The 17,509-nt window shown below is 38.8% G+C and overlaps 5 non-coding genes across 5 annotated transcripts; 3 read left to right on the top strand and 2 right to left on the bottom strand.

Annotated features, from left to right (window-relative positions):
- The first annotated feature begins 2,215 nt into the window (after positions 1–2,215).
- TRNAK-CUU (transfer RNA lysine (anticodon CUU)) lies at positions 2,216–2,288 on the top strand. The gene has a single exon. It is a non-coding gene; the product is annotated as a tRNA-Lys (tRNA).
- Positions 2,289–3,684: 1,396 nt separating this feature from the next.
- Positions 3,685–3,757, top strand: TRNAK-CUU (transfer RNA lysine (anticodon CUU)). Its single transcript has one exon. It is a non-coding gene; the product is annotated as a tRNA-Lys (tRNA).
- Positions 3,758–5,153: 1,396 nt separating this feature from the next.
- Positions 5,154–5,226, top strand: TRNAK-CUU (transfer RNA lysine (anticodon CUU)). The gene has a single exon. It is a non-coding gene; the product is annotated as a tRNA-Lys (tRNA).
- Positions 5,227–9,277: 4,051 nt separating this feature from the next.
- Positions 9,278–9,350, bottom strand: TRNAD-GUC (transfer RNA aspartic acid (anticodon GUC)). The gene has a single exon. It is a non-coding gene; the product is annotated as a tRNA-Asp (tRNA).
- Positions 9,351–10,013: 663 nt separating this feature from the next.
- TRNAD-GUC (transfer RNA aspartic acid (anticodon GUC)) lies at positions 10,014–10,086 on the bottom strand. The gene has a single exon. It is a non-coding gene; the product is annotated as a tRNA-Asp (tRNA).
- Between the last annotated feature and the right edge of the window lie 7,423 nt (positions 10,087–17,509).

Here is a 17,509-nt window from a genome sequence, read left to right as displayed (position 1 = left end):
AATTTTTGGGCTTCCGTGTTGCAATGGTTAGCGCGTTCAGCTGTTAATCGAAAGGTTGGTGGTTCGAGCCCACCCGGGAGCGGTGTTGTGAGGTCTCAGATGTGACGTAAAAAGTCAAAGTTTTTCAACAATACCTGACGACCATTTATTTTCTGAGCTTCCATGGCTCAATGGTTAGCGCGTTCGGCTGTTAACCGAAAGGTTGGTGGTTCGAGCCCACCCGGGAGCGGTGTTGTGAGATCTCAAATGTAACGTAAAAATTCAAAGTTTTTCCACAATACCTGACGAACATTTAATTTTTGGGGCTTCCGTTGCGCAATGGTTAGCGCGTTCAGCTGTTAAAAGAAAGGTTGGTGGTTTGAGCACACTCGGGAGCGGTGTTGTGAGATCTCAAATGTAACGTAAAAATCCAAAGTTTTTCCACAATACCTGACGAACATTTAATTTTTGGGCTTCCATTGCGCAATGGTTAGCGCGTTCGGCTGTTAACCGAAAGGTTGGTGGTTCGAGCCCATCCGGGAGCGGTGTTGTGAGGTCTCAGATGTAACGTAAAATGTCAGAGTATTTCCACAATACCGGACGACCATTTATTTTCTGAGCTTCCATGGCTCAATGGTTAGCGCGTTCGGCTGTTAACCGAAAGGTTGGTGGTTCGAGCCCACTCGGGAGCGGTGTTGTGAGATCTCAAATGTAACGTAAAAATCCAAAACTTTTCCACAATACCTGACGAGCATTTAATTTTTGGGCTTCCGTTGCGCAATGGTTAGGGTGTTCAGCTGTTAAAAGAAAGTTTGGTGGTTCGAGCCCACTCGGGAGCGGTGTTGTGAAATCTCAAATGTAACGTAAAAATCCAAAGTTTTTCCACAATACCTGACGAACATTTAATTTTTGGGCTTCCATTGCGCAATGGTTAGCGCGTTCGGTTGTTAACCGAAAGGTTGGTGGTTCGAGCCCATCCGGTAGCGGTGTTGTGAGGTCTCAGATGTAACGTAAAATGTCAGAGTATTTCCACAATACCGGACGACCATTTAATTTTTGGGCTTCCGTGTTGCAATGGTTAGCGCGTTCAGCTGTTAATCGAAAGGTTGGTGGTTCGAGCCCACCCGGGAGCGGTGTTGTGAGGTCTCAGATGTGACGTAAAAAGTCAAAGTTTTTCAACAATACCTGACGACCATTTATTTTCTGAGCTTCCATGGCTCAATGGTTAGCGCGTTCGGCTGTTAACCGAAAGGTTGGTGGTTCGAGCCCACCCGGGAGCGGTGTTGTGAGATCTCAAATGTAACGTAAAAATTCAAAGTTTTTCCACAATACCTGACGAACATTTAATTTTTGGGGCTTCCGTTGCGCAATGGTTAGCGCGTTCAGCTGTTAAAAGAAAGGTTGGTGGTTTGAGCACACTCGGGAGCGGTGTTGTGAGATCTCAAATGTAACGTAAAAATCCAAAGTTTTTCCACAATACCTGACGGCCATTTATTTTCTGAGCTTCCATGGCTCAATGGTTAGCGCGTTCTGCTGTTAACCGAAAGGTTGTTGGTTCGAATACCCGGGAGCGGTGTTGTGAGATCTAAGATGTAACGTAAAAATCCAAAGTTTTTTCCACAATACCTGACGAACATTTAATTTTTCGTCTTCCGTTGCGCAATGGTTAGCGCGTTCGGCTGTTAACCGAAAGTTTGGTGGTTTGAGCCCACCCGGGAGCGGTGTTGTGAGATCTCAAATGTAACGTAAAAATCCAAAATTTTTCCACAATACCTGACGAACATTTAATTTTTGGGGTTCCGTTGCGCAATGGTTAGCGCGTTCGGATGTTAAACAAAAGGTTGGTGGTTCGAGCCCACCCGGGTGCGGTGTTGTGAGATCTCAAATGTAACGTAAAAATCCAAAATTTTTCTACAATACCTGACGAACATTTAATTTTTGGGCTTCCGTTGCGCAATGGTCAACGCGTTCGGCTGTTAATCGAAAGGTTGGTGGTTCGAGCCCATCCGGGTGCGGTGTTGTGAGGTCCCGGATGTGACGTAAAAAGTCAAAGTTTTTCCACAATACCTGACGACCTTTTCATTTTTGAGCTTCTTTGGCTCCATGGTTAGCGCGTTCGGATGTTAAATAAAAGGTTGGTAGTTCGAGCCCACCCGGGTGCGGTGTTGTGAAGTTTCAAATGTAACGTAAAAAGCCAAAGTTTTTCCACAATACCTGACGACCATTTACTTTTTGGGCTTCCGTGGCGCAATGGTTAGCACGTTTGGCTCTTAACCGAAAGGTTGGTGTTTCGAGCCCACTCGGGAGCGGTGTTGTGAGATCTCAAATGTAACGTAAAAATCCAAAATTTTTCCACAATACCTGACGAACATTTAATTTTTGGGCTTCCGTTGCGCAATGGTTAGCGCGTTCCGCTGTTAAAAGAAAGTTTGGTGGTTCGAGCCCACTCGGGAGCGGTGTTGTGAGATCTCAAATGTAACGTAAAAATCCAAAGTTTTTCCACAATACCTGACGAACATTTAATTTTTGGGCTTCCATTGCGCAATGGTTAGCGCGTTCGGCTGTTAACCGAAAGGTTGGTGGTTCGAGCCCATCCGGGAGCGGTGTTGTGAGGTCTCAGATGTAACGTAAAATGTCAGAGTATTTCCACAATACCGGACGACCATTTATTTTCTGAGCTTCCATGGCTCAATGGTTAGCGCGTTCGGCTGTTAACCGAAAGGTTGTTGGTTCGAATACCCGGGAGCGGTGTTGTGAGATCTAAGATGTAACGTAAAAATTCAAAGTTTTTCCCACAATACCTGACGAACATTTAATTTTTCGTCTTCCGTTGCGCAATGTTTAGCGCGTTCGGCTGTTAACCGAAAGTTTGGTGGTTTGAGCCCACCCGGGAGCGGTGTTGTGAGATCTCAAATGTAACGTAAAAATCCAAAATTTTTCCACAATACCTGACGAACATTTATTTTCTGAGCTTCCATGGCTCAATGGTTAGCGCGTTCGGCTGTTAATCGAAAGGTTGGTGGTGCGAGCCCAACCGGGAGCGGTGTTGTGAGATCTCAATTGTAACGTAAAAATTCAAAGTTTTTCCACAATACCTGACGAACATTTAATTTTTGGGGTTCCGTTGCGCAATGGTTAGCGCGTTCAGCTGTTAACAGAAAGGTTGGTGGTTCGAGCCCACTCGGGAGCGGTGTTGTGAGATCTCAAATGTAACGTAAAAATCCAAAGTTTTTCCACAATACCTGACGAACATTAAATTTTTGGGCTTCCGTTGCGCAATAATTAGCGCGTTCGGCTTTTAACCGAAAGGTTGGTGGTTCGAGCCCATCCGGAAGCGGTGTTGTGAGGTCCCAGATGTGACGTAAAAATCCAAAATTTTTCTACAATACCTGACGAACATTTAATTTTTGGGCTTCCGTTGCGCAATGGTCAGCGCGTTCGGATGTTAATCGAAAGGATGGTGGTTCGAGCCCATCCGGGTGCGGTGTTGTGAGATCTCAGATGTAACGTAAAAAGTCAAAGTTTTTCCACAATACCTGACGACCATTTAATTTTTGGGCTTCTTTGGCTCCATGGTTAGCGCGTTCGGATGTTAAAGAAAAGGTTGGTGGTTCAGGCCCACCTGGGTGCGGTGTTGTGAAGTTTCAAATGTAACGTAAAAAGCCAAAGTTTTTCCACAATACCTGACGACCATTTACTTTTTGGGCTTCCGTGGCGCAATGGTTAGCACGTTCGGCTCTTAACCGAAAGGTTGGTGGTTCGAGCCCACTCGGGAGCGGTGTTGTGAGATCTCAAATGTAACGTAAAAATCCAAAATTTTTCCACAATACCTGACGAACATTTAATTTTTGGGCTTCCGTTGCGCAATGGTTAGCGCGTTCCGCTGTTAAAAGAAAGTTTGGTGGTTCGAGCCCACTCGGGAGCGGTGTTGTGAGATCTCAAATGTAACGTAAAAATCCAAAGTTTTTCCACAATACCTGACGAACATTTAATTTTTGGGCTTCCATTGCGCAATGGTTAGCGCGTTCGGCTGTTAACCGAAAGGTTGGTGGTTCGAGCCCATCCGGGAGCGGTGTTGTGAGGTCTCAGATGTAACGTAAAATGTCAGAGTATTTCCACAATACCGGACGACCATTTATTTTCTGAGCTTCCATGGCTCAATGGTTAGCGCGTTCGGCTGTTAACCGAAAGGTTGTTGGTTCGAATACCCGGGAGCGGTGTTGTGAGATCTAAGATGTAACGTAAAAATCCAAAGTTTTTCCCACAATACCTGACGAACATTTAATTTTTCGTCTTCCGTTGCGCAATGTTTAGCGCGTTCGGCTGTTAACCGAAAGTTTGGTGGTTTGAGCCCACCCGGGAGCGGTGTTGTGAGATCTCAAATGTAACGTAAAAATCCAAAATTTTTCCACAATACCTGACGAACATTTATTTTCTGAGCTTCCATGGCTCAATGGTTAGCGCGTTCGGCTGTTAATCGAAAGGTTGGTGGTGCGAGCCCAACCGGGAGCGGTGTTGTGAGATCTCAATTGTAACGTAAAAATTCAAAGTTTTTCCACAATACCTGACGAACATTTAATTTTTGGGGTTCCGTTGCGCAATGGTTAGCGCGTTCAGCTGTTAACAGAAAGGTTGGTGGTTCGAGCCCACTCGGGAGCGGTGTTGTGAGATCTCAAATGTAACGTAAAAATCCAAAGTTTTTCCACAATACCTGACGAACATTAAATTTTTGGGCTTCCGTTGCGCAATAATTAGCGCGTTCGGCTTTTAACCGAAAGGTTGGTGGTTCGAGCCCATCCGGAAGCGGTGTTGTGAGGTCCCAGATGTGACGTAAAAATCCAAAATTTTTCTACAATACCTGACGAACATTTAATTTTTGGGCTTCCGTTGCGCAATGGTCAGCGCGTTCGGATGTTAATCGAAAGGATGGTGGTTCGAGCCCATCCGGGTGCGGTGTTGTGAGATCTCAGATGTAACGTAAAAAGTCAAAGTTTTTCCACAATACCTGACGACCATTTAATTTTTGGGCTTCTTTGGCTCCATGGTTAGCGCGTTCGGATGTTAAAGAAAAGGTTGGTGGTTCAGGCCCACCTGGGTGCGGTGTTGTGAAGTTTCAAATGTAACGTAAAAAGCCAAAGTTTTTCCACAATACCTGACGACCATTTACTTTTTGGGCTTCCGTGGCGCAATGGTTAGCACGTTCGGCTCTTAACCGAAAGGTTGGTGGTTCGAGCCCACTCGGGAGCGGTGTTGTGAGATCTCAAATGTAACGTAAAAATCCAAAATTTTTCCACAATACCTGACGAACATTTAATTTTTGGGCTTCCGTTGCGCAATGGTTAGCGCGTTCCGCTGTTAAAAGAAAGTTTGGTGGTTCGAGCCCACTCGGGAGCGGTGTTGTGAGATCTCAAATGTAACGTAAAAATCCAAAGTTTTTCCACAATACCTGACGAACATTTAATTTTTGGGCTTCCATTGCGCAATGGTTAGCGCGTTCGGCTGTTAACCGAAAGGTTGGTGGTTCGAGCCCATCCGGGAGCGGTGTTGTGAGGTCTCAGATGTAACGTAAAATGTCAGAGTATTTCCACAATACCGGACGACCATTTATTTTCTGAGCTTCCATGGCTCAATGGTTAGCGCGTTCGGCTGTTAACCGAAAGGTTGTTGGTTCGAATACCCGGGAGCGGTGTTGTGAGATCTAAGATGTAACGTAAAAATCCAAAGTTTTTCCCACAATACCTGACGAACATTTAATTTTTCGTCTTCCGTTGCGCAATGTTTAGCGCGTTCGGCTGTTAACCGAAAGTTTGGTGGTTTGAGCCCACCCGGGAGCGGTGTTGTGAGATCTCAAATGTAACGTAAAAATCCAAAATTTTTCCACAATACCTGACGAACATTTATTTTCTGAGCTTCCATGGCTCAATGGTTAGCGCGTTCGGCTGTTAATCGAAAGGTTGGTGGTGCGAGCCCAACCGGGAGCGGTGTTGTGAGATCTCAATTGTAACGTAAAAATTCAAAGTTTTTCCACAATACCTGACGAACATTTAATTTTTGGGGTTCCGTTGCGCAATGGTTAGCGCGTTCAGCTGTTAACAGAAAGGTTGGTGGTTCGAGCCCACTCGGGAGCGGTGTTGTGAGATCTCAAATGTAACGTAAAAATCCAAAGTTTTTCCACAATACCTGACGAACATTAAATTTTTGGGCTTCCGTTGCGCAATAATTAGCGCGTTCGGCTTTTAACCGAAAGGTTGGTGGTTCGAGCCCATCCGGAAGCGGTGTTGTGAGGTCCCAGATGTGACGTAAAAATCCAAAATTTTTCTACAATACCTGACGAACATTTAATTTTTGGGCTTCCGTTGCGCAATGGTCAGCGCGTTCGGATGTTAATCGAAAGGTTGGTGGTTCGAGCCCATCCGGGTGCGGTGTTGTGAGATCTCAGATGTAACGTAAAAAGTCAAAGTTTTTCCACAATACCTGACGACCATTTAATTTTTGGGCTTCTTTGGCTCCATGGTTAGCGCGTTCGGATGTTAAAGAAAAGGTTGGTGGTTCAGGCCCACCTGGGTGCGGTGTTGTGAAGTTTCAAATGTAACGTAAAAAGCCAAAGTCTTTCCACAATACCTGACGAACATTTAATTTTTGGGCTTCCGTGTTGCAATGGTTAGCGCGTTCAGCTGTTAATCGAAAGGTTGGTGGTTCGAGCCCACCCGGGATCGGTGTTGTGAGGTCTCAGATGTGACGTAAAAAGTCAAAGTTTTTCCACAATACCTGACGACCATTTCATTTCTGAGCTTCCTTGGCTCCATGGTTAGCGCTTTCGTATGTTAACCAAAAGGTTGGTGGTTCGAGCCCACCCGAGAGCGGTGTTGTGAAGTCTCAAATGTAACGTAAAAAGCCAAAGTTTTTCCACAATACCTGACGACCATTTCATTCCTGAGCTTCCTTGGCTCCATGGTTAGCGCGTTCGGATGTTAACCGTAAGGTTGGTGGTTCGATTCCACCCGGGTGCGTTGTTGTGAAGTTTCAAATGTAACGTAAAAAGCCAAAGTTTTTCCACAATACCTGACGACCATTTACTTTTTGGGCTTCCGTAGCGCAATGGTTAGCACGTTCGGCTGTTAACCGAAAGGTTGGTGGTTCGAGCCCACTCGGCAGCGGTGTTGTGAGATCTCAAATGTAACATAAAAATTAAAAAACATTTCCACAATACCTGACGAACATTTAATTTTTGGGCTTCCGTTGCGCAATGGTTAGCGCGTTCAGCTGTTAAAAGAAAGGTTGGTGGTTCGAGCCCACTCGGGAGCGGTGTTGTGAGATCTCAAATGTAACGTAAAAAGTCAAAGTTTTTCCACAATACCTGACGACCATTTAATTTTTGGGCTTCTTTGGCTCCATGGTTAGCGCGTTCGGATGTTAAACAAAAGGTTGGTGGTTCGGGCCCACCCGGGTGCGGTGTTGTGAAGTTTCAAATGTAACGTAAAAAGCCAAAGTTTTTCCACAATACCTGACGAACATTTAATTTTTGGGCTTCCGTGTTCGATTTTTAAAAACATTTTCAAAATTGACGTTTCTCGGCCAGAGAAGCACATTTTGAGAATTTTTTGACTATTTTCAAATATAACCACTGAAACCATTATTTTTGTACTTTTTTCTTTAATTCAAGCAAATATAACAATATTCGTTCAAAAAACTGTTCAAATTCAATTTTCAATAAGAAATCGTTGTAACGGATTTTGTTTCTTGAAGAAAAAAACATGCGATTTTTTCGGTACACTTTTGAATGCATTTTTTTCTGGACAAATTTTTGACCGAATTCAGCTTAATTACCTATAAAATACTCATTAAAAGTGATTTCATCTCGATTGATCAATAAATAAAAATGTACCTCGATTTTTAAAAACATTTTCAAAATCGACGTTTCTCGGCCAGAGAAGCACATTTTGAGAATTTTTTGACTATTTTCAAATATAACCACTGAAACCATTATTTTTGTACTTTTTGCTTTAATTCAAGCAAATATAACAATATTCGTTCAAAAAACTGTTCAAATTCAATTTTCAATAAGAAATCGTTGTCACGGATTTTGTATCTTGAAGAAAAAAACATGCGATTTTTTCGGTACACTTTTGAATGCATTTTTTTCTGGACAAATTTTGGACCGAATTCAGCTTAATTACCTATAAAATACTCATTAAAAGTGATTTCATCTCGATTCATCAATAAATAAAAATGTACTTCGATTTTTAATAACATTTTCAAAATCGACGTTTCTCGGCCAGAGAAGCACATTTGGAGTTTTTTTTCACTATTTTCAAATATAACCACTAAAACCATTATTTTTGTACTTTTTGCTTTAATTCAAGCAAATGTAACAATATTCGTTCAAAAAACTGGTCAAATTCAATTTTCAATAAGAAATCGTTGTAACGGATTTTGTTTCTTGAAGAAAAAAACATGCGATTTTTTCGGTACACTTTTGAATGCATTTTTTTTGGACAAATTTTTGACCGAATTCAGCTTAATTACCTATAAAATACTCATTAAAAGTGATTTCATCTCGATTGATCAATAAATAAAAATGTACCTCGATTTTTAAAAACATTTTCAAAATTGACGTTTCTCGGCCAGAGAAGCACATTTTGAGAATTTTTTGACTATTTTCAAATATAACCACTGAAACCATTATTTTTGTACTTTTTTCTTTAATTCAAGCAAATATAACAATATTCGTTCAAAAAACTGTTCAAATTCAATTTTCAATAAGAAATCGTTGTAACGGATTTTGTTTCTTGAAGAAAAAAACATGCGATTTTTTCGGTACACTTTTGAATGCATTTTTTTCTGGACAAATTTTTGACCGAATTCAGCTTAATTACCTATAAAATACTCATTGAAAGTGATTTCATCTCGATTGATCGCAACACGGAAGCCCAAAAATTAAATGTTCGTCAGGTATTGTGGAAAAACTTTGGATTTTTACGTTACATCAGAGATCTCACAACACCGCTCCCGGGTGGGCTCGAACCACCAATCTTTCGATTAACAGCTGAACGCGCTAACCATTGCAACACGGAAGCCCAAAAATTAAATGTTCGTCAGGTATTGTGGAAAGACTTTGGCTTTTTACGTTACATTTGAAACTTCACAACACCGCACCCGGGTGGGCCTGAACCACCAACCTTTTCTTTAACATCCGAACGCGCTAACCACGGAACCAAAGAAGCCCAAAAATTAAATGGTCGTCAGGTATTGTGGAAAAACTTTGACTTTTTACGTTACATCTGAGATCTCACAACACCGCTCCCGGATGGGCTCGAACCACCAACCTTTCGATTGACAGTCGAACGCGCTAACCATTGAGCCATGGAAGCTCAGAAAATAAATGGCCGTCAGGTATTGTGGAAAAACTTTGGATTTTTACGTTACATTTGAGATCTCACAACACCGCTCCCGGGTGGGCTCGAACCACCAACCTTTCGGTTAACAGCCGAACGCGCTAACCATTGCGCAACGGAAGCCCAAAAATTAAATGTTCGTCAGGTATTGTGGAAATTTTTTTTAATTTTTACGTTACATTTGAGATCTCACAACACCACTGCCGAGTGGGCTCGAACCACCAACCTTTCGGTTAACAGCCGAACGTGCTAACCATTGCGCCACGGAAGCCCAAAAAGTAAATGGTCGTCAGGTATTGTGGAAAAACTTTGGCTTTTTACGTTACATTTGAAACTTCACAACACCGCACCCGGGTGGAATCGAACCACCAACCTTTCGGTTAACATCCGAACGCGCTAACCATGGAGCCAAGGAAGCTCAGGAATGAAATGGTCGTCAGGTATTGAGGAAAGACTTTGGCTTTTTACGTTACATTTGAAACTTCACAACACCGCACCCGGGTGTGCCTGAACCACCAACCTTTTCTTTAACATCCGAACGCGCTAACCATGAAGCCAAAGAAGCCCAAAAATTAAATGGCCGTCAGGTATTGTGGAAAAACTTTGACTTTTTACGTTACATCTGAGATCTCACAACACCGCTCCCGGATGGGCTCGAACCACCAACCTTTCGATTGACAGTCGAACGCGCTAACCATTGAGCCATGGAAGCTCAGAAAATAAATGGTCGTCAGGTATTGTGGAAAAACTTTGGATTTTTACGTTACATCAGAGATCTCACAACACCGCTCCCGGGTGGGCTTGAACCACCATCCTTTCTTTTAACAGCCGAACGCTCTAACCATTGCGCAACGGAAGCCCAAAAACTAAATGTTCGTCAGGTATTGTGGAAAAACTTTGGATTTTTACGTTACATTTGAGATCTCACAACACCGCTCCCGAGTGGGCTCGAACCACCAACTTTTCACTTAACAGCTGAACGCGCTAACCATTGCGCAACGGAAGCCCAAAAATTATATGTTCGTCAGGTATTGTTTAAAAACTTTGAATTTTTACGTTACATTTGAGATCTCACAACACCGCTCCCGGGTGGGCTCGAACCACCAACCTTTCGGTTAACAGCCGAACGCGCTAACCATTGAGCCATGGAAGCTCAGAAAATTAATGGTCGTCAGGTATTGTGGAAAAACTTTGGCTTTTTACGTTACATTTGAAACTTCACAACACCGCTCCCGGGTGGGCTCGAACCACCAACCTTTCGATTAACAGCCGAACGCGCTAACCATTGAGCCATGGAAGCTCAGAAAATAAATGGTCGTCAGGTATTGTGGAAAAACTTTGGATTTTTACGTTACATCAGAGATCTCACAACACCGCTCCCGGGTGGGCTCGAACCACCATCCTTTCTTTTAACAGCTGAACGCGCTAACCATTGCGCAACGGAAGCCCCAAAAACTAAATGTTCGTCAGGTATTGTGGAAAAACTTTGGATTTTTACGTTACATTTGAGATCTCACAACTGGTCAAATTCAATTTTCAATAAGAAATCGTTGTAACGGATTTTGTTTCTTGAAGAAAAAAACATGCGATTTTTTCGGTACACTTTTGAATGCATTTTTTTCTGGACAAATTTTTGACCGAATTCAGCTTAATGACCTATAAAATACTCATTAAAAGTGATTTCATCTCGATTCATCAATAAATAAAAATGTACTTCGATTTTTAATAACATTTTCAAAATCGACGTTTCTCGGCCAGAGAAGCACATTTTGAGAATTTTTTCACTATTTTCAAATATAACCACTGAAACCATTATTTTTGTACTTTTTCCTTTATTTCAAGCAAATATAACAATATTCGTTCAAAAAACTGTTCAAATTCAATTTTCAATAAGAAATCGTTGTCACGGATTTTGTATCTTGAAGAAAAAATCATGCGATTTTTTCGGTTCACTTTTGAATGCATTTTTTTCTGGACAAATTTTTGACCGAATTCAGCTTAATTACCTATAAAATACTCATTGAAAGTGATTTCATCTCGATTCATCAATAAATAAAAATGTACTTCGATTTTTAATAACATTTTCAAAATCGACGTTTCTCGGCCAGAGAAGCACATTTGGAGTTTTTTTTCACTATTTTCAAATATAACCACTGAAACCATTATTTTTGTACTTTTGGCTTTAATTCAAGCAAATGTAACAATATTCGTTCAAAAAACTGGTCAAATTCAATTTTCAATAAGAAATCGTTGTAACGGATTTTGTTTCTTGAAGAAAAAAACATGCGATTTTTTCGGTACACTTTTGAATGCATTTTTTTTGGACAAATTTTTGACCGAATTCAGCTTAATTACCTATAAAATACTCATTAAAAGTGATTTCATCTCGATTGATCAATAAATAAAAATGTACCTCGATTTTTAAAAACATTTTCAAAATCGACGTTTCTCGGCCAGAGAAGCACATTTTGAGAATTTTTTCACGATTTTCAAATATAACCACTGAAACCATTATTTTTATACTTTTTGCTTTAATTCAAGCAAATATAACAATATTCGTTCAAAAAACTGGACAAATTCAATTTTCAATAAGAAATCGTTGTCACGGATTTTGTATTTGAATGCATTTTTTTCTGGACAAATTTTTGACCGAATTCAGCTTAATTACCTATAAAATACTCATTAAAAGTGATTTCATCTCGATTCATCAATAAATAAAAATGTACTTCGATTTTTAATAACATTTTCAAAATCGACGTTTCTCGGCCAGAGAAGCACATTTTGAGAATTTTTTCACTATTTTCAAATATAACCACTGAAACCATTATTTTTGTACTTTTTCCTTTATTTCAAGCAAATATAACAATATTCGTTCAAAAACTGTTCAAATTCAATTTTCAATAAGAAATCGTTGTCACGGATTTTGTATCTTGAAGAAAAAATCATGCGATTTTTTCGGTTCACTTTTGAATGCATTTTTTTCTGGACAAATTTTTGACCGAATTCAGCTTAATTACCTATAAAATACTCATTGAAAGTGATTTCATCTCGATTCATCAATAAATAAAAATGTACTTCGATTTTTAATAACATTTTCAAAATCGACGTTTCTCGGCCAGAGAAGCACATTTGGAGTTTTTTTTCACTATTTTCAAATATAACCACTGAAACCCATATTTTTGTACTTTTTGCTTTAATTCAAGCAAATGTAACAATATTCGTTCAAAAAACTGGTCAAATTCAATTTTCAATAAGAAATCGTTGTAACGGATTTTGTTTCTTGAAGAAAAAAACATGCGATTTTTTCGGTACACTTTTGAATGCATTTTTTTCTGGACAAATTTTTGACCGAATTCAGCTTAATTACCTATCAAATACTCATTAAAAGTGATTTCATCTCGATTGATCAATAAATAAAAATGTACCTCGATTTTTAAAAACATTTTCAAAATTGACGTTTCTCGGCCAGAGAAGCACATTTTGAGAATTTTTTGACTATTTTCAAATATAACCACTGAAACCATTATTTTTGTACTTTTTGCTTTAATTCAAGCAAATATAACAATATTCGTTCAAAAAACTGGACAAATTCAATTTTCAATAAGAAATCGTTGTCACGGATTTTGTATTTGAATGCATTTTTTTCTGGACAAATTTTTGACCGAATTCAGCTTAATTACCTATAAAATACTCATTAAAAGTGATTTCATCTCGATTCATCAATAAATAAAAATGTACTTCGATTTTTAATAACATTTTCAAAATCGACGTTTCTCGGCCAGAGAAGCACATTTTGAGAATTTTTTCACTATTTTCAAATATAACCACTGAAACCATTATTTTTGTACTTTTTCCTTTATTTCAAGCAAATATAACAATATTCGTTCAAAAACTGTTCAAATTCAATTTTCAATAAGAAATCGTTGTCACGGATTTTGTATCTTGAAGAAAAAATCATGCGATTTTTTCGGTTCACTTTTGAATGCATTTTTTTCTGGACAAATTTTTGACCGAATTCAGCTTAATTACCTATAAAATACTCATTGAAAGTGATTTCATCTCGATTCATCAATAAATAAAAATGTACTTCGATTTTTAATAACATTTTCAAAATCGACGTTTCTCGGCCAGAGAAGCACATTTGGAGTTTTTTTTCACTATTTTCAAATATAACCACTGAAACCCATATTTTTGTACTTTTTGCTTTAATTCAAGCAAATGTAACAATATTCGTTCAAAAAACTGGTCAAATTCAATTTTCAATAAGAAATCGTTGTAACGGATTTTGTTTCTTGAAGAAAAAAACATGCGATTTTTTCGGTACACTTTTGAATGCATTTTTTTCTGGACAAATTTTTGACCGAATTCAGCTTAATTACCTATCAAATACTCATTAAAAGTGATTTCATCTCGATTGATCAATAAATAAAAATGTACCTCGATTTTTAAAAACATTTTCAAAATTGACGTTTCTCGGCCAGAGAAGCACATTTTGAGAATTTTTTGACTATTTTCAAATATAACCACTGAAACCATTATTTTTGTACTTTTTGCTTTAATTCAAGCAAATATAACAATATTCGTTCAAAAAACTGGACAAATTCAATTTTCAATAAGAAATCGTTGTCACGGATTTTGTATTTGAATGCATTTTTTTCTGGACAAATTTTTGACCGAATTCAGCTTAATTACCTATAAAATACTCATTAAAAGTGATTTCATCTCGATTCATCAATAAATAAAAATGTACTTCGATTTTTAATAACATTTTCAAAATCGACGTTTCTCGGCCAGAGAAGCACATTTTGAGAATTTTTTCACTATTTTCAAATATAACCACTGAAACCATTATTTTTGTACTTTTTCCTTTATTTCAAGCAAATATAACAATATTCGTTCAAAAACTGTTCAAATTCAATTTTCAATAAGAAATCGTTGTCACGGATTTTGTATCTTGAAGAAAAAATCATGCGATTTTTTCGGTTCACTTTTGAATGCATTTTTTTCTGGACAAATTTTTGACCGAATTCAGCTTAATTACCTATAAAATACTCATTGAAAGTGATTTCATCTCGATTCATCAATAAATAAAAATGTACTTCGATTTTTAATAACATTTTCAAAATCGACGTTTCTCGGCCAGAGAAGCACATTTGGAGTTTTTTTTCACTATTTTCAAATATAACCACTGAAACCCATATTTTTGTACTTTTTGCTTTAATTCAAGCAAATGTAACAATATTCGTTCAAAAAACTGGTCAAATTCAATTTTCAATAAGAAATCGTTGTAACGGATTTTGTTTCTTGAAGAAAAAAACATGCGATTTTTTCGGTACACTTTTGAATGCATTTTTTTCTGGACAAATTTTTGACCGAATTCAGCTTAATTACCTATCAAATACTCATTAAAAGTGATTTCATCTCGATTGATCAATAAATAAAAATGTACCTCGATTTTTAAAAACATTTTCAAAATTGACGTTTCTCGGCCAGAGAAGCACATTTTGAGAATTTTTTGACTATTTTCAAATATAACCACTGAAACCATTATTTTTGTACTTTTTTCTTTAATTCAAGCAAATATAACAATATTCGTTCAAAAAACTGTTCAAATTCAATTTTCAATAAGAAATCGTTGTAACGGATTTTGTTTCTTGAAGAAAAAAAAACATGCGATTTTTTCGGTACACTTTTGAATGCATTTTTTTCTGGACAAATTTTTGACCGAATTCAGCTTAATTACCTATAAAATACTCATTGAAATTGATTTCATCTCGATTCATCAATAAATAAAAATGTACTTCGATTTTTAAAAACATTTTCAAAATTGACGTTTCTCGGCCAGAGAAGCACATTTTGAGAATTTTTTGACTATTTTCAAATATAACCACTGAAACCATTATTTTTGTACTTTTTTCTTTAATTCAAGCAAATATAACAATATTCGTTCAAAAAACTGTTCAAATTCAATTTTCAATAAGAAATCGTTGTAACGGATTTTGTTTCTTGAAGAAAAAACATGCGATTTTTTCGGTACACTTTTGAATGCATTTTTTTCTGGACAAATTTTTGACCGAATTCAGCTTAATTACCTATAACATACTCATTAAAAGTGATTTCATCTCGATTGATCAATAAATAAAAATGTACCTCGATTTTTAAAAACATTTTCAAAATCGACATTTCTCGGCCAGAGAAGCACATTTTGAGAATTTTTTCACTATTTTCAAATATAACCACTGAAACCATTATTTTTATACTTTTTGCTTTAATTCAAGCAAATATAACAATATTCGTTCAAAAAACTGGTCAAATTCAATTTTCAATAAGAAATCGTTGTAACGGATTTTGTTTCTTGAAGAAAAAAACATGCGATTTTTTCGGTACACTTTTGAATGCATTTTAGACCGAATTCAGCTTAATTACCTATAAAATACTCATTAAAGGTGATTTCATCTCGATTCATCAATAAATAAAAATGTTGCGCAATGGTTAGCGCGTTCGGCTGTTAACCGAAAGTTTGGTGGTTCGAGCCCACCCGGGAGCGGTGTTGTGAGATCTCAAATGTAACGTAAAAATCCAAAATTTTTCCACAATACCTGACGAACATTTAATTTTTGAGCTTCTTTGGCTCCATAGTTAGCGCGTTCGGATGTTAAACAAAAGGTTGGTGGTTCGAGCCCACCCGGGTGCGGTGTTGTGAGGTCTCAAATGTAACGTAAAAATCCAAAAATTTTTTACAATACCTGACGAACATTTAATTTTTGGGCTTCCGTTGCGCAATGGTCAGCGCGTTCGGCTGTTAATCGAAAGGTTGGTGGTTCGAGCCCATCCGGGTGCGGTGTTGTGAGGTCCCAGATGTGACGTAAAAGTCAAAGTTTTTCCACAATACCTGACGACCATTTCATTTTTGAGCTTCTTTGGCTCCATGGTTAGCGCGTTCGGATGTTAAACAAAAGGTTGGTGGTTCGAGCCCACCCGGGTGCGGTGTTGTGAAGTTTCAAATTTAACGTAAAAAGCCAAAGTTTTTCCACAATACCTGACGACCATTTACTTTTTGGGCTTCCGTGGCGCAATGGTTAGCACGTTCGGCTGTTAACCGAAAGGTTGATGGTTCGAGCCCACTCGGGAGCGGTGTTGTGAGATCTCAAATGTAACGTAAAAATCCAAAACTTTTCCACAATACCTGACGAACATTTAATTTTTGGGCTTCCATTGCGCAATGGTTAGTGCGTTCGGATGTTAATAGAAAGGTTGGTGGTTCGAGCCCACTCGGGAGCGGTGTTGTGAGATCTCAAATGTAACGTAAAAATCCAAAGTTTTTCCACAATACCTGACGACCATATGTTTTCTGAGCTTCCATGGCTCAATGGTTAGCGCGTTCGGCTGTTAATCGAAAGGTTGGTGGTTCGAGCCCAACCGGGAGCGGTGTTGTGAGATCTCAAATGTAACGTAAAAATTCAAAGTTTTTCCACAATACCTGACGAACATTTAATTTTTGGGCTTCCGTTGCGCAATGGTTAGCGCGTTCAGCTGTTAAAAGAAAGTTTGGTGGTTCGAGCCCACTCGGGAGCGGTGTTGTGAGATCTCAAATGTAACGTAAAAATCCAAAGTTTTTCCACAATACCTGACGAACATTTAATTTTCGGGCTTCCGTGGCGCAATGGTTAGCGCGTTCGGCTGTTAACCGAAAGGTTGGTGGTTCGAGCCCATCCGGGTGCGGTGTTGTGAGGTCCCAGATGTGACGTAAAAAGTCAAAGTTTTTCCACAATACCTGACGACCATTTCATTTTTGAGTTCTTTGGCTCCATGGTTAGCGCGTTCGGATGTTAAACAAAAGGTTGGTGGTTCGAGCCCAACCGGGAGCGGTGTTGTGAGATCTCAAATGTAACGTAAAAATCCAAAACTTTTCCACAATACCTGACGAACATTTAATTTTTGGGCTTCCATTGCGCAATGGTTAGTGCGTTCGGATGTTAATAGAAAGGTTGGTGGTTCGAGCCCACTCGGGAGCGGTGTTGTGAGATCTCAAATGTAACGAAAAAATCCAAAGTTTTTCCACAATACCTGACGACCATATGTTTTCTGAGCTTCCATGGCTCAATGGTTAGCGCGTTCGGCTGTTAATCGAAAGG

This window comes from Phalangium opilio, unplaced genomic scaffold (assembly GCF_054372755.1).
Source record: "Phalangium opilio isolate 3A_F unplaced genomic scaffold, DU_Popi_V2 ptg000082l_1, whole genome shotgun sequence".
NCBI classification, from domain to species: Eukaryota; Metazoa; Arthropoda; class Arachnida; order Opiliones; family Phalangiidae; genus Phalangium; species Phalangium opilio.
This window is presented reverse-complemented; position numbering and strand designations above follow the sequence as displayed.